General features: G+C 35.7%; 1 protein-coding gene across 2 annotated transcripts in view; it reads left to right on the forward strand.

Annotated features, from left to right (window-relative positions):
* Positions 1-27712, forward strand: part of LOC142985240 (uncharacterized) — a 75530-nt gene that overhangs the window by 10650 nt on the left and 37168 nt on the right. The gene's annotated exons all lie outside the window — the stretch shown is intronic.

The raw sequence follows: 27712 nt of genomic DNA on the forward strand, positions 1-27712 counted from the left end.
AGCCTTCCTCGATAAATGGGCTATCTAACACTGAAAGAATTTTTCAAATCGGACCAGTAGTTCCTGAGATTAGCGTGTTCAAACAAACAAACAAACAAACAATCAAACAATCAAACAATCAAACAATCAAACAATCAAACAATCAAACAATCAAACAATCAAACAATCAAACAAACAAACTCTTCAGCTTTATTATATTAGTATAGATTATTATATTAGTATAGATTAGAATGTTAGAATGACGTCAAAGACGCAAAAATAACTGAACGAATTTACTCAAAAATTTGTAGACCGGTACTTCATAACTTGGATTACCACATAAGACAGTTTTTACTCCAGAAAATCTACACACACACAGTCACACACAAAAGCTAGTCTATTAACATTGTTAACAGCGATAAAGGAAGATAAAATGATATATTTATCAACAAAACTGCACACAAATGGCAATAGTGTAGAGGTTAATTCATATATTTGTATGACATCATACATAAACAACAGTTTACTGTTTTACACAATATTCTTTGTGTCTTATCTTGGTTTTTTAGTATTTAATTAAGATGATATAAAACCTCTGTGACTGCTTCTGTGCGTTTGAACGGTAGTATATAATAATGCAGATCAACGATTCCTAAGCCAGGCAAATCTATTTATTTTTCTTCTTCTCGTATGGTTAGTGGTCAACCTAGTGTCAAAGTTGTTCAAGTCGCCCGAACTTTTGACGTGCTTAACGACCGTTATCGACAACAACCGGGTACGACTTTTAACGTGCCTTCCGAAGCACGGAGACGCCCAGTTCAAGTACGCGGTCACCCATCTTTAAATAATCTAAGACAAGTCACAGGTGCAAAAATGAAGACAACATTTTCAAAAAGATATCAAAATTTGGTCAAGTAAGTTTTGCAAGTGAAGTCTTCAAATGCGCAGATTCGCTATTTACAAAAAGTAATTTTTAATGACATAAACTAATTTATTTATTAAGTAGTACAACGACATTGATTCAAATGAGTGAAATACGCTAATTCATTTCATTTTACAATTTACGACGCATGCCGAATTGACACTATTACACAATTTTAATAATAAGTAATGTAAAGTTTTATAAAATCAGTAGTTTATTGTACGCTGCCAATAATTTATGCACTCATCAATAATTATATTGAAAGTAAGACAGTCTGTCACGTTTTTAGGGCTAAAGAATTGAACCAGTTGAGTTTTGCAGTTTGATAACTGACATCTCGAGTAATGCAAGATAAGATTAGTTTGAAACGCAGTTACGGGTAGTTTCAACTGATATATGGATTATCATAATTATGAATGACCATAGTTTGTGCGTGCTTATATGTATCTCTTACAGACGATAGGTTATTGAAAACGGCCATGAATTAAGTGAGAACCATGGATATAGTGTAACCCTACTATTCATAAAAATATATGAAGTTATGAAAGGCTTATAAAGTGTTTTGTTTCTTTCACTCCTTAGCGAAATGAAAAAGAGAAAACATATTATACTAGCTTTTTAACTAAAATAGGTTTATAGTGTGTTTATGAAAACGAGGGTAAGATTACACATGTAATACCCGAAGAAAGGTAGAGTTGAATGGGAATACAACCACTTTATAGCATATAATGTTAGACCCATAGAATAGGGGGCGAGCTTATTAGCTTATATTAGGCACGTTAGTAAACTCCGGACTACTAAGGATATTCCTACAGCAACTAAGAAATCCTTTAAGTGCGCAATTCTTTTCAAAAATCAAGCTTGAAAACTTGCATATGAGGAACACGAAATTTCAAAAATACTGTCCCTGATTCGGGATTCGAACCTGAGACCGCATAACGTGATCTGCAGTTATCATGGACCACAGGCGCAGTTATGAAATAACACAACAAATAGCTGAACACGCGCAATTCAGATATGCACATGTCAAATGTCATATTATAAGTGTCATGGCCGCGATCCCAGATAGAAAACTAATCTGTTTACTAAAGACATTTCTAATTTGATCTCTTGTTAATCTTAGAATTATTTACATTGTTCGATACGATTTATTTACGGCAAAATTATATCGATAGTCGTGAAGTAGGAAATCGCCTGCCGGGTTCCCTTTGATTGTAGAGGTATAATGATTTTTCTGCCTAGAAATTTAAAGAAATTATATGACATTTAGAAGATGTGTTCGTAGACCTCCTTATGTTCATAATGGCATATTAAGTCTTAAGCCTAGTCGGGCTTTTACTGACCTTCCCAGTCTGGAAGAATACGCTGTAAAAAACTCTCGAGCGGCTAACTTGCTTCAATGAAGCGCGCAGCCATGCAATGTAATTTGGACCCAATTTTAAATATTCTTGATTATTCATTTGAGTCTGGCTATAATAAGTCAATAATTTGTATCATGTCAAAAAGTTTTAACAACTTTTAATATCAAATTGACAAACTACGTCAACAAATCGGATCGTATAAATGAATTATATTTAAACTTTATTGATATTATAATCTTTGTTGATGTCCGTTTTATAATTAATTATTATCAAGAGAAAGATATAATGTTTATTATTGTTTATCAATGTATAGACGTAACATGGAGATACGCAATCGTTATTGAGATAGTCTAGAAGATTTAAATATCTATAAACAAGTAAAATACATTTTTAGGCGCTGAAATTTAAGTTTTTAACAGCCATTTTCAATGCTCTGTCAAAGCTACGTAGTTAAAATCAGCCTAGTCTTTCTTCCAACTATGTTGGAGTCGGCTTCCAGTCTCACCAGATGCATACGAGTACTTTACTTGGAGCGACTGCCTATAGGACCTCCACGATAAATTAGCTTGGGTTATAACACGATACCCCTCGGTAAGACTGGTTGTCAGACTTTCAAGCTTCTAACTATTGTTAATGTCTGTCAAAGACCTTTGAAAATGACAGCCGGGACCCTGAATTTAACGTGCCTTCTGAAACACTGCAAAAATCGGTATGTACATATGTATAATATGGTCACCCATCCTCTGAAGGGTGCGTCCATATTTATATTTCTTGCCAACAAAAGATTTAACAAGTTTTATATACTTACTGATGTATTATTTTCTATTTTTGTGGTTTATATAAAAAGTTGCTGTCTCAATGTAAAATATTTCAGTATCAAAGTCCAAACTGCATTAAAATCTTCGGCATACTTTTAGTAAATAAATGCATTGTTAGAAAAAACTCTTGCAAGTTTTATTTTTATATCGTTCAGTGGGCAAGTCGTGCCTTACATAATACTGAAGATTTTTATAGCATCACGTGAAAAATTGCGAACTTGCCAATTTTTTGCGCTTCTAAGAACTTTTTGCCTATGTATGACAGTTGTTATATTTGAAATCCAACCTTATGTGTAAGAAATAAGGTGCAAAATTAGGGTTTTAAGTTAGGTATATAGGACTTTTTCCTAAATTTAACGTAAAAAGGTGTGTTATTAATTACTTCTTTAATTAACAGCTTCGCGGTCATAGAATAGTTCTGATTTTATCGCGAGGTCAGATAAAGGGCTAAGGGATAGAAGACGGTCAGAGGAGCTCGTACAACAGCAAACTTTCTAAAGTTAAGGTACTATTACCGAGGTCGGTTATTAGATCGGTGACCATATTATACATACCAAGATTTTTGTTTCGGAAAACATGTTATATTGTGGGTCTGCTGTCATATTCAAAGATCTTTGGCAGGTCTTTACATATAGTCAGAAGCTCGAAATTCTGACAACCAGTTTTACCGAGAATTATCGTAACCCAAGTAACTGGGTTGTGGTCCGATAGACAGTCGCTCTACATAAAATACGAGTATTTATTTGCGCTCGGTGAGCCTGAAAGCGGACTCCAACATAGTTAGAAGAAAGGCTAGACTTTCTTTCTTTCTGCCGTATGGTTAGTGGTCAACCTGGTGTCAAAGTTGTTCAAGCCGCCCAAAAGGCCTTTGACATGGTTTAACGACTGTTATCATATTAGACAACTACCGGCACCGACTATTTACGTACCCTCCGAAGCACGGAGACGCTCAGCTCAAATTCCACTATGCGGTCATCCATCTATAGATTGACCGCGCCAAGGGCTGCTTAACCCACTGATCGTTTACCGACCGGTGAGCGCAACTGGCTATGAGCGCCTCAGATGAGAAGGAAACTTTACTTTAGCTTAAAGACTCAACGATATTTCTAAGGGTGGGCATGCAACGGCATAGTTCCAGTAACGAGTGAATGAAAGAGATGCTGTCGGCCAGTCTGTCGGGAGTAAGATAAAAGATGATAGCGAGTGATGCACTGAGATGATACGTAACAGTGTCGTTTGTGTACTTGAACGTGATCAACGAATTACCTGCCAAGCGCAGTTACATATAAAACTTAGGGCTGCCAAAACCATATAATACTGACTAATTAGCTAGACTTAGAGACCTTTGCCCAACAATGGGACAGTACAGGTTAAGAAAAAAAAAAATGCTGCCCCGTACATATCAAAATATTTAATATATTAACTATTATATCAACTTTCCACATTTTTTATCAAGAATCTGTCTGAAGAAGTCTCTTCAAAATTGGTCGGACTATTTCGGAGATCGGCTTGAACATACAGACATTATTTTTAATATAATGTGGTTTTGATTTTTTGTTGTGTTGCAAGAAGACTAGATGGTTCTTTAATCTTTTCATCCCATAGATGGGTGACCGCATAGTGGTATTTAAACTGAGCGACTCCGTGCTTCGGAGGGCACGTAAAAAGTCGGTCCCGTTGGTTGTCAATTGAGATAAAAGTCGTTAAGCCACGTCAAAGGTCTTCGGGCGGCTTGAACAACTTTGACACTAGGTTGACCACTAACCATACGAAAAGAAGACCAGCTATTATGAGCAGACCCTATACTATTATAAGGTCTTTCGTCTATATATATCTATACTATATACTATAATATTATAAAGCTGAAGAATTTGTTTGTTTGTTTGAACGCGCGAATCTCAGGAACTACTGGTCCGATTTATCAAGGAAGGCTATAGGCTATATATCATCACGCTACGACCAATAGGAGCAGAATACCAGTAAAAACTGTTACAAAAATGGGGAAAATTTTGACCCATTCTCTTTTGTGACGCAAGCGAAGTTGCGCGTGTCAGCTAGTATATAATATACGCGTCACAGACCAGCCCTACAGTATTGTTTACACAGTGTTGTTACGGGCGAGAACGGACGAGTTCCGTGTACCTGGCACATGAGCTACTATAACTACTAATTATAGACACGACAGACTTAGATTCATTTACTATTTGATTGTAGCGACATATGGCTGTGATAGACGAGTCGACGCCAACGTCTCACTCAAGCAGTCGAGAGTACGAATGAACGCGATATTACGTGATACACCAATGACTTTTCCAAGTTATTTTTGTAAAAAGATCATCACTTCTACGGTGAAAGAAAACATCATGAAACTTGCGTGGCTGAGAGTTCTTGGAAAGAGTTTAGGAAAGGGTACAAAGTCCTAGGTAGTTTGTAGTACCGGCTAACTCCAGGTACAGAGCCGCAAGGGTCTCCTCCCAGAAAGAGGGATGAGGTAGGCCTTAACACCACCACGCAGGCCAAATTCCCATTAGTGACTATATAACTTCAAGAACTGTTCAAAGCATAGGTTCTTCTTTTTTAGGGCTTCGGAGGTAACTCTAGATCTTTCTCTCCTTTACAGTTAGAGTAAAACAAATGCACTAAGTAGTATTTGAGCTAACCCAACTAGCACACAAGCGCTATAACAAGCTGCACAATGGCCGGTTAAAGGATTTTTATAACGCCTTAGGCTCCTTAGTAAGAAGTATAGTGGTTCTATAAGCGGCTACAGATCTCTTGTAGCGTCAAATAGGCCCATACTGTCCAGCTTATAGCTCGACATTGGATCTACAGTGGTCGTAAATAGTAATTATAACAGTACGTAGTATAGTAGTAATACAGGAGCGCTAAAATAAGATGAAGGTGGTATAATCGCGCTACAAGAGCTTTTTCACAGCTTCGTGGCGCTTACCAGCTGTTGTACAGAGGTGGTTAGCGCCACGAGCGTTCGAAAAAGCTCTTGCAGCGCGATTATACCACCTTTACCTTATTTTAGCGCTACTGTGTAACGGTTAAAAATGCTAACGCTCTAAATTAGTAATATGGTCGGTTTATTATGGTGTAAACTAAATATATTTTTTTAAAATGAATCATCAGTGACAAATGAGGAGACATTTTATTTTTACGGATTGGATTATTAAAATAACAAGTAGTCTATCGCTTTTATTTCTTTGTGTACGTGATATGAAACTGCGAGTTCCAGTTTGCTGTCAATATATATGTATATTATCGTCAATATTTTCATGCGCCCTCAAAATATTCAGTTTTAAATGCAAAAATTATATAGATATGTGGATTTGGAAATTGTATTTTGAACATAAATAAGACTTTGAGGGTTACAGATAATTTAATTAGGGTTATAGGTAATAAAAAATGATTTTAATTATGTTAACGTTACCAGGCTATAGATTTATATGATCTTCAAAAGATCGTAATAACCTCAAAAAATATGTTTACCAAATGCTGTAATGGCGTCTCGATCAAGCAGCTCTCAGAGTTGGTTACATCTGCTCTAGCGCCTTAAGCTGTACAAAGGCTCTAGTGTTTGCTGTTGTAGACCTCAAGGTTTTGCAGTTGTGGCATAGGAGTGCTTCAATATAACTGTTTTGGTCGCACACCAGCGTACTTTTAGGGGTCAGTCGTTGAATATTAAAATAGTTTTAGAAAAGTAGAATTTTATTTATTTTATTTATTTTATTTATTTTATTTATTTTATTTATTTTATTTATTTTATTTATTTTATTTATTTTATTTATTTTATTTATTTTATTTATTTTATTTATTTTATTTATTTTATTTATTTTATTTATTTTATTTATTTTATTTATTTTATTTATTTTATTTATTTTATTTATTTTATTTATTTTATTTATTTTATTTATTTTATTTATTTTATTTATTTTATTTATTTTATTTATTTTATTTATTTTATTTATTTTATTTATTTTATTTATTTTATTTATTTTATTTATTTTATTTATTTTATTTATTTTATTTATTTTATTTATTCTTTAAAAACAGTTGACAGACTGAACCACCACTGCACCTATGTAAATATATTATGATAATAATTTTAAGCTTTAGTATAAAGGTATATTACTCGGTTATAGCGCTTTAGGTGCTTAACATAATTCTGTAATCCCCATGGCTGTAAAAATGTTTCGAATGATACTTTATACATCTATTTGCCGTACAGAAGCCATATAAATATCTGATATAACGCTCAAGGCGCTATTAAAGACCTACGCAACTCTTTTATAGATGAGTAATACACTAGCCCTAAAAAAATCTGTTATAGAACCTAAGGCATTACAAAAAGCTTATTTACGCTCTTGAGCGCTATAAGCGCAACGCATAACTCCGTTTAAACTCCTTTATCTCCTGAAGTCCCCTTATACAGTTAACGGTGTTATAGAAGATTCCATTAACTCAGTTATACTTCCCTAGGCTGTCTAGCGATGCAATTACATGCTCATATATCACTATAAGTCATTAGTTTCCTACTAAACGGCTACTGTCCCGCCTAGCTGTTAAAGGGTTTTTTAAATAGCTAGTATACAACTTATAGAGAATTGTACAGCATTTGAACGACTCTTATGCAACTATCAGGCTGTATAACGACTGTATAAGCAGCTTGTGTGCTAGTTGGGAAGTGTCTCCATGCATAGGACGTAAAAAATCGATTCCAATTTTTGTCAATATTAAGATAAAAGTCGTTAAGCCATGTCAGACACTTTTCGGGCGGCTTGAACAACATTGACACTAGATTGACCACTAACCGTAGACATAATAAAAATAAAATAAATTTAACCCATTTCTGTCCCACTGCTGGGCATGGGTCTCCTCCCGTAATGAGGGAAGGGTTAGGCCTTGAGTCCACCACGCTGGCCAAGTGCGGGTTGGGGACTTTGCATGACATAATAATATTACTTTTTTGAAGAATGTTAATAATAGTCTAAACGTACCATGAAATTCAGACAGAAACTCAAAAATAACGAGAATGACTCAATATTTTTACAAACACGTCTGCTATACAAAGTCCAAAGTCTTTGCTATGTTTAATTAGTAGTTATATATTCACGGGACACCTGTTTATTTTTCATCTTCAACTCGTACGATGTGGCGTGATTTCGCGTGGTGTTTGCACAGGTTAAGCAACCTTGAGCAAGGTTTGGAAATGGATGGGTGATCGTAACATTATGTGACGATTGGTTTTTAGTTCTTTTAATTGTTAGATTACTTACTACAGATAAATAATATAATGTATTTTTAGTAGAATACTGAAACTTTGTATGAGAATGAATAAAACGTCTTTAGCTTAGTAGTTACTGTGGATTATCATACTGCTATCATTGCTCCAAGGGGTACTAGGTTCGAACTTCACATGAAAAATATGTAAAACCCTAAAAAAAATCTTGTTATGCTTTAGGTTTTGTAAATCGTATGTTTGTTATATAAGAAAAAATCTAAGTTGGAGAACTGCCTTACAAATTAATACTGATTATAATTTGTCTAAAATTCCTCTATTTGGCTGCCCATCTTAAAATCAACCTCAACAACATAACTTAACCTAATCAATTACTAAAGCTATCATCACTCGCGCTAAATCTTTTGCTAAATCTATTCTAGACTAACTATGCCTTCCGGTTCCCTTCTCATTAGACAACAGATTTATAATTAACTAACATCACGCCACTAAACACTTGGCAACGGCAGACAGAGGTATTTATGTCATTACAAACTTATATTTGCGGTCGTGAAACTGTTTTTGTGTATTAGTCAAATTAGTCCGCGATTTCGTTCGCGTAAAAAGATTTATAATGGTAAATATTATCCTATATGATAATCCAGGTTATAATCTATCTGTGTACCAAATATTATCAAATACCGTTCAGTAGTTTTTGTGTGAAAGTGTAACGAACATACATACATCTTCACAAACTTTCGCATGTATGTTATTAGGATAGTTTGATTGTCATGATGATCAAATTTGATCACTAATATTGATCAATAGATCGTTTTGTAAATGGTATCAAACGATGATCGATTAGTCTTCGCTTTGTCCCTTATTTATGAAAAAGAAACAATAATTTAACAGCCCTAGCCTTAGCCCTTTTCATATTAAAGTATGTTTTAACCTGAGCTCAAATATGTGATGAAACCTTTGCATGCCTAAAATGTATTTAATAAATTTCTTGATGGCATGTACAGTCCCGAACCCGCACTTGGCCAGAGTGATGGACTCAAGACCTAACCCCTTCCCCATTGAGATCCTTGCCCAGTAGTGAGACAGTTAAAGGTTAAAAGACTCTTTAGTCAAGTCTATCTACTTACTTCAATTGTTCGAAGTTTGCGTGTCCTTCATATATTTTGTAAAGCAATAAATAAATAAATATTATTGGACAACTCACACACGGTCATTAGATTCCAAACTAAGCAGAGCTTGTACTATGGTAACCAAATAACTGATAAACTTACTTATATACTTCTAAATACATACTTATATAGATACATTAACAATAAGTCTCTCTTCAGTCAGTCTTTCTCATAATGACACAATTGTAATCAACAATCGTATATCTTCAACCGCAAATATAACTTTGTCAACTCACGAGATTTGTCATTGCGAATTTTTGTTCTACTATTTTTATGCAATAAATAAATGTTTATGAGTCTTTAGTAGTTGAAATTATTATTTTAATGAGTAATAGGTTTCTTTGATTTAAGATAAAAGTGATTTGAAGAATATGGTTCATAGAAATGAACAAGAAGAAAAACATCGAAATTGTACATCTCGGGTTAGTCATCTATACTAGTCCGGCAACTTAGTAGTGAGCCTTGTCATACCCGATTTATCTAGATTAAAACTAATAGGTCTGTGTATCTCCAAAATAAAGTAGCTTTAAGAAACAGTTATGCAGATTCACTTAATAAATATTCTAAATTTTGTTTTCACATTAGTCAGTATTAGACAGTAAAATTTGTTTAAAAACATTTATTGAGGGCATGCAAAGTCCCCAACCCGCACTTGGCCAGCGTGGTGGACTCGAGGCCTAACCCCTCCCTCATTGTGGGAGGAGACCCTTGCCCAGCAGTGGGACATTAATGGGTTACATTTATTTTATTTATTAGTCAGTCGCAAACCTTGCATTTAATCAAAATAGGTTCAGGAGTTTGTTCATGGAAACGTGACAGACAGACTCTAGCATTTATAATACTAACTGTGCCCGCGACTTCGTCCGCATGAACAGATTTTTCGGGGTTAAAAATCTCTAGTTATGCGTTATCCAGGTTATAAAATACCGGTGTCAAATTACATCAAAATCTATTCAATAGTTGAGCGTAATTGAGTAACAAACATACAAACTTTTGCATTTTAACATTAGTATAGATGAGAATTAATGTTGTAGGTTTAGTAAGGCTATTTAAATCTATACGTTTTGATAAAATCGTAAACAAATACGCGATATAAGTTAGCATGAATATATTTATTTCCCGATGCCAAAGTACCGTTCAAGCTGTTTAGAAATTCTAAATATTTAAAATACTATGAAAAAATGTTTTAGAAATGCGTAGAATAGAAATATTGGCCTGGATGTTAATGTATCTATATAAGTATGTATTTAGAAGTATATGTAGAAGTATGTGTATCAGTTATTTGATTACCATAGTACAAGCTCTGCTTAGTTTGCAATCAAATGACCGTGTGTGAGTTGTCCAATAATATTTATTTATTTATTTTTCCCGTATAGTCAATCTAGTGTCAAAGTTGTTCTAGCCGCCCGAAGGCCTATAACTTAAACTCAATTGGTCTTCCGAGTAGCCTCTAAACCACGGAGATTTTTAATGATACCTTGGACTTTGTTCAATTACGGATCTAATAGTCAGTTAGTCCACTTAGTTGTGCCAAAACGTCAAGTATTTTATTCGCGATTTACCTTTGTGTGTATGAATATAGCCACAAACCGTTCCTGGGAAGAGGAAACAGAAATACAAGAGATAAAATGTCCTCTTTTACGTCTCTTGCATTAATTTTCTAACTTCTTCGTAGCGGCTTGTTACTATATTCAGGCACACAAAGTAATTCGGTTCAACCAAATATTCTCCCTAACGCGCTATATTCTCTAATATTTATAAATTTCTCGCAGCGACTTGTTGCTATATTCAGACTAACAACATTAAATGGTGCGTTTTTTAAACTCCGCTTATTTTTAGGTTTAAAGATGCTTTCCTTTGAAACAGGTGTGAAATAATAAAAGTTATTTAATTAAGTTTTATACTACACATGATATAATCGTTAAATTATAATTATCATTACAATTTACAGCTGTTATCTTGATGGAGATCAAAAGATACATAATTTTGTAAACACGTGTCGTTACGTTCCGTTTTACGTGCGATATAAAAGTAATTATAAAAAAAGGTTTAATTTATTTACGCTTCTGATATGAAGGGTAATGCTTTTTTGGAAGTTTAAGTTTATGATTCCCGCGACTTTCTTTGTCTTATATAAGAAAAATGTGAACATATTTAGAAAATAAAAATGTGTCTTTATCTGTTTTGTTGTAAATAATATGTGTTCCTGGTCTTGACTTAATAGCTCAGCCACCAACTATCAAATCTCTTAGAGTAGACCCGATGCATTACAAATGTGCGCATGAAGAAGTGCCATACTCAAATCTCCTCCGAGGCGCAGTGGTTTAGGTCGCCACGCCGCTACCATAGCGTCGGGAGGTCGTGGGTTCGATTCCCACACGGGACAATTATTTGTGCAACCCACTAAGCATTGTTTCGGGTCTGGTTGTACTGTGTGTTCTTTGTTTGTATGTTTGAAAAGGCCCCGAAACACAAGAGGAATTATAAATGCAGGAGTTGTCTTTAAAAAAAATCTTTTAACTTTGCTGAAGAGCCATTGGCTGCAAGCTACTAATTTATAACCCACCATAAAATAATAGCAATAGGCTCACCCTCTGTTACGTGGGTCAAACATGGTTAATGGCGAAACTAGTGTTTATCATACCCCTCTGCACACACCTTCGAGTGTCACAACCGTGAAGGTACACTTACAAATTGTTTCTAAAAGCCATATGTTTTACTTATAAATATATTAAATATGTCTATTTTAAAATTTCCTATTGACAGACAGGTGGAAAAATAGTTATATTTTAAGAATCGTTGATGCTGAAAAAATAAATCTTAGGTACTACCTACACGTATTTTCTGAGAACTACTCGAAAATATAGGTTTTTACCTGTAATTTTGACACATAAAAACAACTTTGTTTATGTTTATTCTTAATCTAAAAACACAAAACTATTTTGAAAATGACGGACGGTTTTGTAAACGATTTATCGAGTTTGAAAAATACAATATTTTTAAAAATACCATATTTATTGACTAGTTAAGTACTTAAACTTTAAGTTTCGGGATTTTTTTGCTGTTTTATGCTATTCTAAGATTGCTTTAGTTAATGTATAATAGAATACGGGAATTAACGCGAACACGCATTTTACCTTAAAATGCCTAACGTTTCGGTGCAGGTTGCACTCGCCATTAAACATGCAACGCGAGAGTTTAAAAGTTATGATTGCTTTAGTTAAGAGAGAATTCGCAAAATCTTTTAACTTTTTAAATACAATTCGCGGCAAAAACCTATCAATCTACAAACTGTCATCAAATGTCAAAAAGCACGTTTTCCCGCCAATAATTCCTTCACCATAAACAAGGCTATATTTTTATGAAGCATATCGTTAGGCAAAGGCAGTCGTCCCAGCAGCCTACAATGGGCCTAGCCTTTGTGCTTGGCAGAATAGATGCAGTCGCGACTTCGAGAGCATGAGGGAACATACGACACTTATTTAATGTGACGCTAGCTAATGTGGATGAGACTGCTTTTGTAATCTATACTAATATAATAAAGCTGAAGAGTTTGTTTGTTTGATTGTTTGTTTGTTTGAACGCGTTAATCTTAAGAACTACGGGTCCGATTTGAAAAATTCTTAGTGTTAGATAGTCCATTTATCGAGGAAGGCTATAGACTATATAACATCACGCTACGGTCATTAGGAGCGGAGTAGCAACGAAAAATGTTACAAAAATAGGGAAAATAATGACCCATTCTCTCTTCGGTGACGCACGGTGGATCGAAAATCGGCTGTAGAAGACATAGAATCTCGATGTCGTGAATGTTATTTTTTTTGATGGAAATGTATTCTGCTGATCATTACTGTTCTATAAAATGTCATATGAACTAATTGTGTGCACAAATGGAAGAGTTATAATTTTTTAAAGAAAATTTTGTATGGAGCTGACATGAAAAATTAGAATATCTCTGGAATCGCAAGGTTGGCCGTTATATCCTCGCACACTGATATAGTACTATTTATTTGTGAATTTTTGACATACTTTATATCGCGGCATCACTTGCGATTTTTTTTCTAAAAATCGTCAAAATTAAAAAAAAAAATATTTTGTTTATGATACATTTAAATGCTTAAGTATGACTATAACAAGTGTAATTTACAATATTTTTTATGCTTACACCAAAACGTTCTTAGAAATCACAAAATCGTACTACTCCTCCTCGAATGGTGTTCTCTAAACCTCGTATAATCTTTGTTTCGGGCCTCCGAAGCTTCTTCCGAAAGACTTCCAATTGGTACAATAGCATTTACTGCAATTATGTCCCCTCCGTGAATCAACAGTTTGTAGACGGTTGATGACATCTAGCACCCATCGTACAGTTCCATGTATTTTTCAGCGGTTGTTCTAGCGTATTCGTTAAATTACGGCATGTCTACAAACTCTTCAGATGTGATAGCTCTCAGAATCACAGCAAATCTGCGTATTATGTGTTCATCTAATGCAATGATCATCTTTGAATCGATCTTGGATTAGTTTTTACGTGGATGCAATAACTCTTGATGGCCTTTACCTCTAGCAGACCACTTTTTGTAGTCGAGACGATACGGTAGGTATGTGTAAAAATTATTCCATCACATTTATGCGGGCATGAAAGTGATACCGTAGTTGATAGTAGCTGACGGTGATACCGTATGGGTGAATCCAAAACCCTACTCACCTATGTATTACCCTCCAGTCCAGTTTAGTTTTTCGAAAGCAACCAAAGAAGTTGTCATAAAGGAAAAAACTGCTATGGATATTGAAACTCTCGTTACGGATAACAAAATTGCAGCTCTCGTTCCCTCAAAATGTCAGGGACATGAAATTAGTCACCAATTAATGATGACGATGATTGAGGGCAAAATTTGTATAGATATGTACAAAGAAGCGAAGTCAATGCGGCCTGCTACATGTGTTTGGCTAAGACCACATAAATGAATAAGTTAGATGCCGTTGCGTCAAAAACCATTTCTTCTGGTGTGTATGAGTCCGGATTATCATCATTTCATGCATGCATTTCATAAATGTGATGGAATAATTTTTACACATACCTACCGTATCGTCTCGACTACAAAAAGTGGTCTGCTAGAGGAGAAGGCCATCAAGAGTTATTGCATCCACGTAAAAACTAATCCAAGATCGATTCAAAGATGATCATTACATTAGATGAACACATAATACGCAGATTTGCTGTGATTCTGAGAGCTATCACATCTGAAGAGTTTGTAGACATGCCGTAATTTAACGAATACGCTAGAACAACCGCTGAAAAATACATGGAACTGTACGATGGGTGCTAGATGTCATCAACCGTCTACAAACTGTTGATTTACGGAGGGGACATAATTGCAGTAAATGCTATTGTACCAATTGGAAGTCTTTCGGAAGAAGCTTCGGAGGCCCGAAACAAAGATTATACGAGGTTTAGAGAACACCATTCGAGGAGGAGAAGTACGATTTTGTGATTTCTAAGAACGTTCTGGTGTAAGCATAAAAAATATTGTAAATTACACTTCTTATAGTCATACTTAAGCATTTAAATGTATCATAAACAAAATATTTTTTTTTTTAATTTTGACGATTTTTAGAAAAAAAATCGCAAGTGATGCCGCGATATAAAGTATGTCAAAAATTCACAAATAAATAGTACTATATCAGTGTGCGAGGATATAACGGCCAACCTTGCGATTCCAGAGATATTCTAATTTATCATGTCAGCTCCATACAAAATTTTCTTTAAAAAATTATAACTCTTCCATTTGTGCACACAATTAGTTCATATGACATTTTATAGAACAGTAATGATCAGCAGAATACATTTCCATCAAAAAAAATAACATTCACGACATCGAGATTCTATGTCTTCTACAGCCGATTTTCGATCCACAGTGTGACGTAAGCGAAGTTGCGTGGGTCAGCTAGTTAATAATATTGTGCTTTTAGCCAATGAGAGAAACCGGTGGAAGATTGTAAAGACCTTTGCCCAACAATGGGAAAGTACAGGTTAATAAAAATAAACTATTGTGCGGCAAAATGAACGTAACTCACGTGAAAAGAATTTTAGTAAGAATTGTTTTTTTTTTTCATTTATTATTGACACTTATGGTTATCATTGATACTTATGGTTATTAGTGACACTCACCGGCTGCAACATAGTTGAAAGAAAGTCTAGGCTGATGAGTATTGACAATTTATTACGGCTGCAAATTATTTTAAACTTATGAATGCCGCGAATAAGATATCCTTAGGCGCAGATATTGAGGTTTCCGTAAATTCTTAATGCAGTGCTGCCGAAAACGTACTTACGTACTGAAACGTACTTCGAAGGGCACGTAAATACGTCGGTCCCGGTTGTTGTCAATTAGAACAACAGTCGTTAAGCCATGTCAAAGGCATCGGGTTGAACAACCTTCAAAACTAGGTTGACCACTAACCATACCTTTAGAAGATATAACTCTACAGTTAATAATTATTTATTTTAACTGTAAAGTAACATCCGCACTACTCTCATCACACAATACATGATCGCACAAGGCGGTCAACTGAGTGCCGCGCTCACTTCGACACTCTTTGCCGAGTGATAGTGATGCGACACTGACGCGCCATAGACAAGCATACATTATCTGTGCATGTTTATTGACTGTTTTATTATTGTGCCTATTTCGTTTGTAGGTTTAATGTTTAACCTTAGAGTTATGTAGTTAGTACTATAATGGTTAAGAAAATACATGTTTTAGGGTTATTAATATTTATTTTAACTGTAAAGTAACATCCACACTACTCTCATCACACAATACATGATCGCACAAGGCGGTCAACTGAGCGCCGCGCTCACTTCGACACTCTTTGCCGAGTGATAGTGATGCGACACTGACGCCATAGACAAGCGTCTACATTATCTGTGGATGTTTATTGACTGTTTTATTATTGTGCCTATTTAGTTTGTAGGTTTAATGTTTAACCTTAGAGTTATGTAGTTAGTACTATAATGGTTAAGAAAATACATGTTTTAGGGTTATTAATATTTATTTTAACTGTAAAGTACTATCCACTCTACTCTCATCACACAATACATGATCGCACAAGGCGGTCAACTGAGCGCCGCGCTCACTTCGACACTCTTTGCCGAGTGATAGTGATGCGACACTGACGCGCCATAGACAAGCATACATTATCTGTGGATGTGATTGACTGTTTTATTATTGTGCCTATTTTGTTTGTAGGTTTAATGTTTAACTTTAGGTTTAACCTTAGGGTTAAGTACTTTAATGGTTAAAAAAAGTCATGCTTTAAGTCTATTTTAAAGATACGGCTAATTTTAATGTTACACTATCTCGTAACTAGCTTTTAGGTGCAAAACAAGGTTTACTAAACCGTTATACCGATACTTACTTTAAGGTTTTACTAGCTAACTCACGCGGCGCCGCTTGTAACCTATCTAGAAATAGTGAAGCCTAAGTTAAGTAACATTACAAGCGTGAACTTTTAAAAACAAAACAATCGCTATTAGGACTATGCTACTGTACTCCGCAAATATTTACATAAAAAAATTAAAACATCTTCATATTTTTTTTTACCATAAACAAGTAGAGTATTAATCACCTCACTGACAGGTGACATCTGATTCTCACCTGACATCACTAATCTATGCCTATTGTCTATGGCCAGCGGCGCGGCGTTTGAGATACGAAACGCGACGCTAGGGGTGCTAGTGAAAAGAAATGGATGTCTTAATTTTAGAATTTGCGATTGTGATTATAGCAAGAAGTAGTCAGTGGTGAAGTTTCGGTGCTAAGGTTAAGCAAGGGATGGGTAGTCGTTGACCACAATATGTAACTTTGAATGTCTTAGATATTCCGCTTTCGAGTATAAACTACGTACCTATGAATGTTAGTATTGTCTCTTGTAAAGAATAGAAAATCAGCATCAGTCTTCCAACTATGTTGGAGCCGGCTTGCTATCTCTACTGACTACTCTATACTTTGACGGCCACAAACATATTGCCGAACACCTTAAATCGAAAAGGCCATAATTATGAATCACATAAATAGAATTCCCGAGTGAGAATCGAATCCATACCACCAAAAGCAAAGGTGGTGTAATCAACAGCTTTAATCACGCATCTTACTATTTATTCAACGTTCGTCACATTTATTCTGCCAGCCCTGTCTTAGTTGTGCTCATAATAATTTATTATCTGTGAACATTGACAGTTGGCGGCAAAAACGAAGGAAAATGTCTGACGTTTTTTTCGGTGTTGATATTACGAAATATTGATAAAGACACCTTTGCAGTAAATAGATGAGAAATACACGCCTTTTGATACAAAACTAGAGATATTTTTTTATTAATTTAACATTAATGTCCCGAACCCGCACTTGGCCAGCGTGGTGGACTCAAGGCCTAAACCCCCTCATTACGGGAGGCGGATCTATTATTTTTATTAACATTAGATAAATACTTTAAATACTAATTTTATATGTACAAACGAAAAAGCTATAACGGCAGCATTGCCGCGTTGAATGGCAATGCTTGTTCTTTGCCCTAAGTAAAGGCCAGCCCTCTGGTCACGTTATAAAAACTATATTATGCGTAGCTTTTTCTTGTATTTGAAGATATGATTAAAAGTACATTTCTTTCGTACCCCCAAACTTTAAATTAACAAAATTATTGAAACCCAAAACAAGTAAAATAAAACAAAAAGCGTTAACAGTGATAGCCGCCCTTTTCTACTAGTTAGAACATAATGAAAACATCTTCAGAAATGGCTACAACAAAACAAATAAGTTATAATGGTCTATTAATAAAAACTGTATGAATATCGCACCGTCATACTGTAACACTTTCTATTAACTTGTGGGAGTGTGTTACCGTTTCATTAGATATAAGGCTTCTTTTACACTTATGGTTTTAATTTTATTTCTGTCAATCATGCTAGGGATTATTTGCATTTTTTTTTGGCAACTTCCGCACTAAGCATTGGTCTTGTGTCGCGGGGGTCTACAAACATATAAACAAAGTACAACCAGACCCAAAAAACTTGTCGATAGTACAAATATTTGTACTGTGTGAGAATCGTACCCACGACCTCCCGACGTAATAGTACCGGCGTTGCGACCACCTTAACCACCACTAAATGCATATAGATGAAAATAAATAGATGTGAATATAGGACAACAAGTTTATAGGGATCGTAGCTATAATGTTTCTTTTCGTCTCTACAGACTATCATGAGATATAAGCGTGATTTTATTTACGTATACAATTTCTTACCCCCGGTTTCTGAGGTACATAAAGCGGTAATTTATCTATTCCAGGGGTTCCCAACCTTTTCTTAGTCAGGGACCACTTTCATATTATTTTTGTTGGCAGGGACCACTATGTAAGTATCTTAAAAATAAAGTGTAATAATAATCCTGTAAATTTTAGGTTTTAAAATAATTCGCGGACCATATTTTGACTTCCACGGACCACCGGTGGTCTGCGGACCACTGGTTGGGAAGTGGGGAACACTGATCTATCCAATCGCGTTTTTTATATGATTTTAAACGCTATTGAATAGATAAACTACCGCTAAATGTACTCAGAAACCGGGGGTTAGTAATACATACATACTTAAAATTTACAATTGATTCAATCAGTTAATATTTTCCCGGAAGTTCTGTTACGATGTCTAGACGCCATAAAACCCATTAATACAGTTCTTGCTCAAACTGAATGCTCATTACAATTTGTCCTATAATCTATACTAATATTATAAAGCTGAAGAGTTTGTTTGTTTATTTGTTTGTTTGAACGCGCTAATCTCAGAAACTACTGATCCGATTTGAAAAATTCTGTCAGTGTTAGATAGTCCATTTATCCAGGAAGGCTATAAGGCTATATATCATCAGGCTACGACAAATAGGAGCAGAGTACCAATAAAATTTGGTACAAAAATGGGGGAAATTTTGACCCATTCTCTCTTATGTGAAGTAAGCGAAGTCGCGCGGGTCAGCTAGTTCTATTATACAAGCTTACTGCAGTGATTAAGAAACTAACGGATATGCATTCGTAAATTGGATTTCGAAAAACAATAATACTTGTTTCATGTAGGTTTTCAGTGATAGCCGAGTGGTAAAGTCGGTGCCTCCCACGCAAGTGGTTGCAAGTTCGAACCCGATGCAACATACCAATGACTTTTCCAAGTTATGTGTGTATTAGAAATAATTATCACTTGTTCCAACGGTAAAAGAAAACATCGTGATGCAACCTTGCATGCTTGAGTATAATCTGCTTAAACTAATTAAATTTATTAATTCCAACACTGTGTGTAACCCACCTTACTTCACAATTGACACGTATCCCGCTAATGGAAACAGGCCTTATTTTTTACTTTTAATTAATACCACTCTTTAATCTATGGTTCCCAGATAACGCCCAGTGTTGTTTCGAAATCGATATGATATTTAAATCGATACTCGAATCGATTAAAATAATAGATAATGTTATGTTTTGTTATGGTACTCCATTTGTTTTTGGTGTGGGAGTTATTTTCTTTAGAAATTGGTTTCATTAATATTATTGAAGTTATAAATGAATCTAACTAAATAGTGGGTGCAATGATACTCTCCATAGGTATTAAACTTTCGCGTTACATGATTCTCAATTATGTCTAATACTAGTTGGGACACAAGGCTGCCCTCGCTCTTCGTCGTTAGGTCGTCTAAGGTATAACTTTCAACTATTTTTATTCCAAAAATATAGTTCAGTAGTCGTGGAAACGTAACAGGCGGGTTTTAGCATTTAAACATGAATTTATCAGTTATATCGACCACAGGCTTTTTGGCTTGACGTTTCGGCGCTTACCTAGTGTAAGCAAATCATGTTTTTGAAATCGACACAAACGTTAACTTACTTTTATACTTATGCAAAAATGCGAAATCTTATATGGATGTTTGTTACGTAATCACTCATGAACTACTAAACCAATTTTGATGAAATTTGGTACAAAAAATATTTAAAACTTTCTACCGCGTTAGATCTTTTTACGCGGGCCAAGTTGCGTATAATATCTAATGTCATAACAAAGTAGAAGTTAGTTGCGTATAAAACCTAGTACCAATTGCAAGTAACATTTACTAGATATCTTTAACTTAAACGATCAAATCAGCTTTAAGTTTTCAACTTGTAGTTTAAACAGGCTTATCTATCTCAAGTTAGTTGACATTTCAATTTCATACGACTGTTATATTTAAATGAATTAATAATGTAAAATGTCAACGAGATAAAACAATTTAGTGGGGCATTAGGGCTTAAAGTTCTTGAGTGACTGTTGTAGTTTGTCATTATTTGGTTTAGTTTTTAATAATCACTTTTCAAAATTATCTGCACGTTTGGCGCAGTGGTTTAAGCGGTCACCTCGCCGCAACAACCGTAGCGCCGCGTGTGGTGGGTTCGAATCCCACCCGGGACCAATCTTTGTGTGATGAGCATGAGTATTTGTTCTGAGCCTGGGTGTCAATTTATCTATAGGTATAAGTGTGTATTTAGAAATATATAAGTATGTTTATCAGTTATTTGGTTACCATAGTACAAGCTCTGCTTAGTTTGGAATCAAATGACCGTGTGTGAGTTGTCCAATGATATTTATTTATTATTTTATTTAAAATGGCTTTCGATCCAACGACCGCATAATACGCTATTTTTCGACTGTTAACTTACGAAGAACAAGCAATTTATAGTTAACGGGCTTTTGTCAGCGTCTTCGTCCGCGTGGTTTGTGACTTAGGACAGAATTTTCATACAAACTTTCATCCCCTATTTTATCCCATTGGGAGTATAATTGATTAAAATCTTAACGAATGCATTCGTCATAATATCTACCTGTGTGGTGAACCTAAACTCCACCTAAACTCCTTCTACTCTATGGTAGATGCCATATATTAATCATATAACGATTTGGCATTCTCTGTCAATAAATATATCAAACACGTAATGCTCGTATTTTATTAATACATAATATTGGCGACGAGGAAAAACTGAACCTAAATGGAAAAGCTACGTAAAAAACGGAGCACCCTACGTGGGATGCTCACCAGACTCGATACCTACATCGAGCAGAGGGCGACGATGTCTGACGAGGACATCACCGCTCGCTCCGCAGCCTTGAAGGACACCATAACAGCACTGCGAGAGTTACAAGAGAAGATAGAAAACAAAACCATAGATGATAACGATGAAACAGCGTATTTACACGAACAAAATTACGGCTACGAATTCGAAGAACTTCACACTATTTTAGTATCAAAACTTTTAACAAAAAAAACCATTATTCAAGGTCAGCGACAGGAAGACCAACATAGAATATACCAATACCATAAGATTATACCAAAAATACAATTTAATCCTTTACATGAATCAGAAACGTTCAATAACTTTAAAAAACGTCTGGAAGTGTACTTTAGACTTAATGAAATTACTGAGCCCCACATGAAGACAAATATTCTTCTGTCTACATTATCACCAGAACTCCATGAAAAATTATGTGATTTAATAGCACCAGACGAACCATTGAATAAGACATTTAACGAAATTACTGAAACACTTGACGACTACTTAGACCCAAAACCTAGCAAATGGGTTCTACAACATAAATTTATATCGAGAACTCAAAAATCGGATGAAACAGTAGCGCAATACGCCGCAGATTTAAAAAAGCTCACTACCAACTGCGAATTTAAATGTCAACACTGCCAGAAAAACATTTCAGAAAGCTTTTTATCTCTTCAACTCATAAGAGGATTGAAAGATAGCGACGCACGTACAAAAATTTTACAAGACCGAACAGTATGTACATTTAAACACCTGACACAGATTGCAACATCTATTGAAATGAGTAAAGCAGAAAATACATCAATGCTTCCGAATGAACAACCAAGTAGTGACAATATCAATAAAATTTCCACTGATTCCTACAATAATTCAAAAAAATCTCCTTTTAGAGGAATCACACCAAGAGATTTAAAAGGGAAATGTTTCCGCTGTGGTTTAAATCACGAAACCAAGAAATGTAGCGCTATAAACATAACATGCTATAAATGCAAGAAGGTCGGACACTTAGCTAGTGTGTGTCTACAACGGCGCTCAGATGCGAAGCCCAGTAAGACTGCACCGGATATAAATCAATTAAACGACTCAGCGATAAGCGATGATGATGAATGGAATGATATTAATGTTATATCTGGTGAAACATCCGAAAAATACATGATAACGGTACACATTGAACATGCTAAGATAAAAATGGAATTTGACACTGGAGCCACACTTACTTCTATGTCATTACGAGACTACAGAAAATTGAAAATCGGCAAAAGAATCTTTAAAACTAATATAAAACTCAAAACATATACCGGCGAAGTAATCGAACCTGCAGGTGTTGCATACGTTCAATGCAGATGCCAAGGAAAAGAATTCCACGGTAAATTATACCTCATCAACAACAACGTTGACCCCGTTTTTGGCCGGAGTTGGATGAAAGAACTCGAAACTCTAAATTTAGCAGATATAAAAACTTTACAGCAATCAGAAAATCTAGAATTAGACCAGCTTTTGGAACTTTACAAGACATCAGTATTTCGATCCGACTTAGGCGAAATACCCAATTACAGAGGACACCTAAATCTACAAGAAAACACAAGACCAATTTTTATCAAACCACGTAGAATACCGTACGCTTTAAAAACCAAAGTGGATGAAGAGATCGAGCGACTATGCAAACAGGGTGTCATCACGAAAGTCGACCACTCTGATTGGGGTACTCCAGTGGTACCAGTTGTCAAACCGAATGGGAGTATCCGATTGTGCGCTGATTATAAAGTTACACTAAATAAAGTCATACAAGATGAACAATATCCAATACCTATGATAGAAGATATATTTGCAGAGATGAACGGAGGTAAACTATTCTGTACACTCGACATCACCCAGGCATATCTCAACATGACAATGGATGAAGAAAGCGCAATGCTACAAACACTAAGTACGCATCGAGGCACTTTTAAGGTGAACCGCCTAATGTTCGGCGTTAAGGTCGCGCCGAGCCTTTGGCAGAAATTTATGGATAAACTCCTTCAAGATCTCGAAGGTGTAAAATGTTTCTTTGATGACATCATCATTCAAGGCATCAACAAAGAACAATTACTACAGAGACTTAAGCTCGTGTTAGACAAACTAAAAGAAAGTAACCTACGAGTAAACAAAAATAAGTGCCACTTTTTCAAAACAAGCATCGACTATTTGGGACACACTATCGACAAAGAAGGTCTACACAAAAACAGAGAAAAGATTAACGCAATAATTAAAACAAAACGCCCAGTCAACACCGCAGAATTGAGGACATTTCTTGGAATGGCAAATTTTTACAACAAATTTATACCCAACCTATCATCGATCACGAATCCACTGAACAACTTACTCAAGAAAGAATCTAGTTTTCGATGGTCTACAGAATGCGAACAGAGCTTTATACACATTAAAAAAGAAATTCTAAGCGAAAGAGTACTTATACATTTTGATCCCAAGAGGCCCTTGGTTCTTGCAACAGACGCATCTCCACTGGGAATCGGAGCAGTACTGTCACATAGACTCCCAGATGGATCAGAAAGACCGATAGCATTCGCTTCCAGAACACTATCGGATAGCGAGAAGAAGTACAGCCAAATTGACAAAGAAGCTACTGCCATATACTGGGGATTGAAGAAGTTCTTTTATTATTGTTACGGTAGAAAATTTATCCTAGTGACAGACCATAAACCACTGACAATAATTTTCCACCCACATCAAACGTTACCAGCAATGAGTACAATGCGATTATTCCACTACGCTCATTTCTTATCTGGATTTGACTACAACATTGAATACAGAACTTCGCCTAACAACTCAAATGCAGATTACCTATCCAGGTTCCCAGTAGAAAACACAAAGGCAAACAAAATGGACCAGAATTACAGCTTTCAACTTCAACAAATACATACCATTGATGTCAACCCAAATATCATAGCGAAAGAGACAAGTATTGATTCCGATTATACACCATTAGTACTCGCATTACAAACTGGCCGATCACTTAAAACGCTCGGTTACAATGATAATGAATTTACTTTACAAGATGGATGTATACTAAGAGGAACGCGAGTCTTAATCCCAAAAACATTACGCGAACGAGTGCTGGACGAACTACACCTCGGTCACCCGGGCATTGTGAAAATGAAGCTACTGGCCCGCAGTTTTGTATACTGGAAAGGAATTGACAATGATATCGAAACAAAAGTTAAGTCCTGTAGAACATGTAGATTACAACAAAATGAACCAGAGAAAGCACCACTACACCACTGGGAACACCCAAAGGGCCCCTGGCAAAGGCTTCATATTGATTTTGCCGGACCTGTTTACGGATACTATCTTTTAATAGTTGTAGACGCATTTTCGAAATGGACAGAGATTATACCTACTAAATCAACGACAAGCTCTTGGTGCATCCAAAAATTGAAAGAACTATTTTGCACCTATGGAACACCTCTACTCCTTGTCTCAGACAATGGCCGACAATTTGTATCGGGAGAGTTCGAAAAATTTCTAAAAGACTGTATGATTTCGCACAAAACCTCTGCTCCATACCACCCTGCAACCAATGGACAAGCTGAACGATACGTACAAACAGTCAAGAGAATCTTACGAAGCTTAGAGGGAGAAAGGGGTAATCTTCAAGAGAAACTTGTTATGGTAAAAACTCGCCTCAGACGGACACCAAACTTGAATGGTCAGACACCTTATCAGTTAATGTTTGGAAGAGAAGTTCGAACAGCATTACACTGCATGTTTCTAAACACCCATAAGGAAACTACATCAAAACATCAAGAGATCAAGGTCAGACAGTTGGAAGTCGGCGAACGTGTACAGGCCCGTGACTACACGAGTGCTTCGCACCGTTGGCAGTTTGGTACTATCACAAGACGTCTAGGCCGACTTCATTACGAGATCCGCACCGACAACGGCGATGTCTGGCGCCGACACCTCAACCAGGTGTTGGCTGCATCTTATATTCAGAACAGCTAAGAGGTTAGGAGGGGAGAAATGTGGTGAACCTAAACTCCACCTAAACTCCTTCTACTCTATGGTAGATGCCATATATTAATCATATAACGATTTGGCATTCTCTGTCAATAAATATATCAAACACGTAATGCTCGTATTTTATTAATACATAATAACCTGCATGCCAAATTTCAGGCCGATCCGTTCAGTGGTTTGGGCTGTGCGTTGATAGATCACTATGTCAGTCAGTCACCTTTGAGTTATAAATATTTAGATAATTATTACAAAATGACAACTAGATAAAACAGCAATTTAGGGGAGGATTAGGGCTTTAAGTATTTTAATGACTTCTGTAGTTCGAAATTATTGTCCCCGCGACACAAGACAAATTCTTAGTGCGGGACATATCTTTAAAAAAATTGTTTATTTTTCGATAATGATTTAATACTTAACGGATTTCAATCTAACGGTTGCTAACAATATGCTAAATGTTGCGAAAACTAACATGTTATAATTAATTTGTTAAGTCATTAATAGATAAACAATAATAATTCTCCCCAAAATCATCAATCAATTGAAAAATGTACACAGAGCCCACATTGGAAGTAGCATAGACAATTGTCTGTCTGTTGACCATACAAGGCTAATTAAAAAAGTAAAACAGGAAACGTCAGTTCTTATAGCGTTCCGAATTTGAAATTGACAGCTGTGACGGCTGCGGGCGGGAAAGATGAATATTATTTTTTGTTTTGTTTGTTGCAATGAAAATTGTGGCTCTAATTTATATTTGAACATTTTATTTTATGTAATTTTATCTTATTAATATCGTAGTTAAAAATTTTGAAACGGCTTCGCTGGAAAGACAAGTAATCTTTTCAAAGTCTATTGCACTAAGAATCGTTCATTTATCGACAAACATACAAACTACAACCAGATCCGAAACAACTATTTATGAATCGCACAAATAATGTAATAATATAAATGACATTATTTGTGCGATAAGTCCATTAATTGAGCAAGGCTATTATTATAGGCTACGTGAAATCACACCATGACCACGCATGATTGTGTAGACATGAAAACTAAATTACAAACGAAAGAAATCGCGAGCGGCCAGTAGTAACTGAATCGTACCTAGATCCTAATCTGGAGATATAGATTGAACCTAACAATCCATACTAATATTATAAATGCGAAAGTAACTCTGTCTGTCTGTCTGTCTGTCTGTCTGCTACTCAATCACGCCTAACATCTGAACCAATTTGCATGAAATTTGGTATGGAGATATTTTGATACCCGAGAAAGGACATAGGCTATATATCATCACGCTACGACCAAAAGGAGCAGAGTACCAGTAATTAATGTTACGAAAACGGGGAAAAGTTTCACTCATTCTCTCTTATTGGACGCAAGCGAAGTTGCGCGGGTCAGCTAGTTCGCTATATTTTATTAGAATTGATGACACGTGCATCATGTGCGTGTTTGTTCAAAAAGATTTCCCGTTAGCTAATTGTTTAGTGATTGAACTAAGCCGGCTTCCGTGATTATTTCAATCAACGGTACCTTCTAAATGTAGTGTAGATGTCGCCACTGCGTGTGACCTTAAATTGTTTGACCGTCAGATTTTGGCAGAACGAAGTCCAGAATGGCTTAAGACTACTGTAATAATTATCTATCCTTAATATAATATTGTCATAAATGTGAAAATTTACAAAGGTACTAACCGGATTTGGATAAAACTTAGTAGATCCACAGGTCGTTTTTTACGTGGGTAAACACATAGGATACTCTTTACCCTGAAAAATCTTTACACGTAACTATGTTGTACTTTTTAGTGCAGTTACTTTATCTATAGAATAAGCTATGCGACACTTGTCGAGCTGAAAAACAGACCCTTCATCATCAGTTCGGCTTTTCTTCCAACTACATTGCAGTTGACTTCCAGTCTCTCCGGATGCAAATAAATATTAGTATTTTACATGTCGCTTCTACCTATCGGACCTCCACAACCTGGTTACCTGGGTTATAACACGATACCCCTCGGTAAGACTTAGTTGTCAGACTTTCAAGCTTTCGATTACTGGCAACCACTGTTAAAAATGTAAGGTTTATCACAC

The sequence above is a fragment of the Anticarsia gemmatalis genome, chromosome 29 (assembly GCF_050436995.1).
Source record: "Anticarsia gemmatalis isolate Benzon Research Colony breed Stoneville strain chromosome 29, ilAntGemm2 primary, whole genome shotgun sequence".
Classification (NCBI taxonomy): Eukaryota; Metazoa; Arthropoda; class Insecta; order Lepidoptera; family Erebidae; genus Anticarsia; species Anticarsia gemmatalis.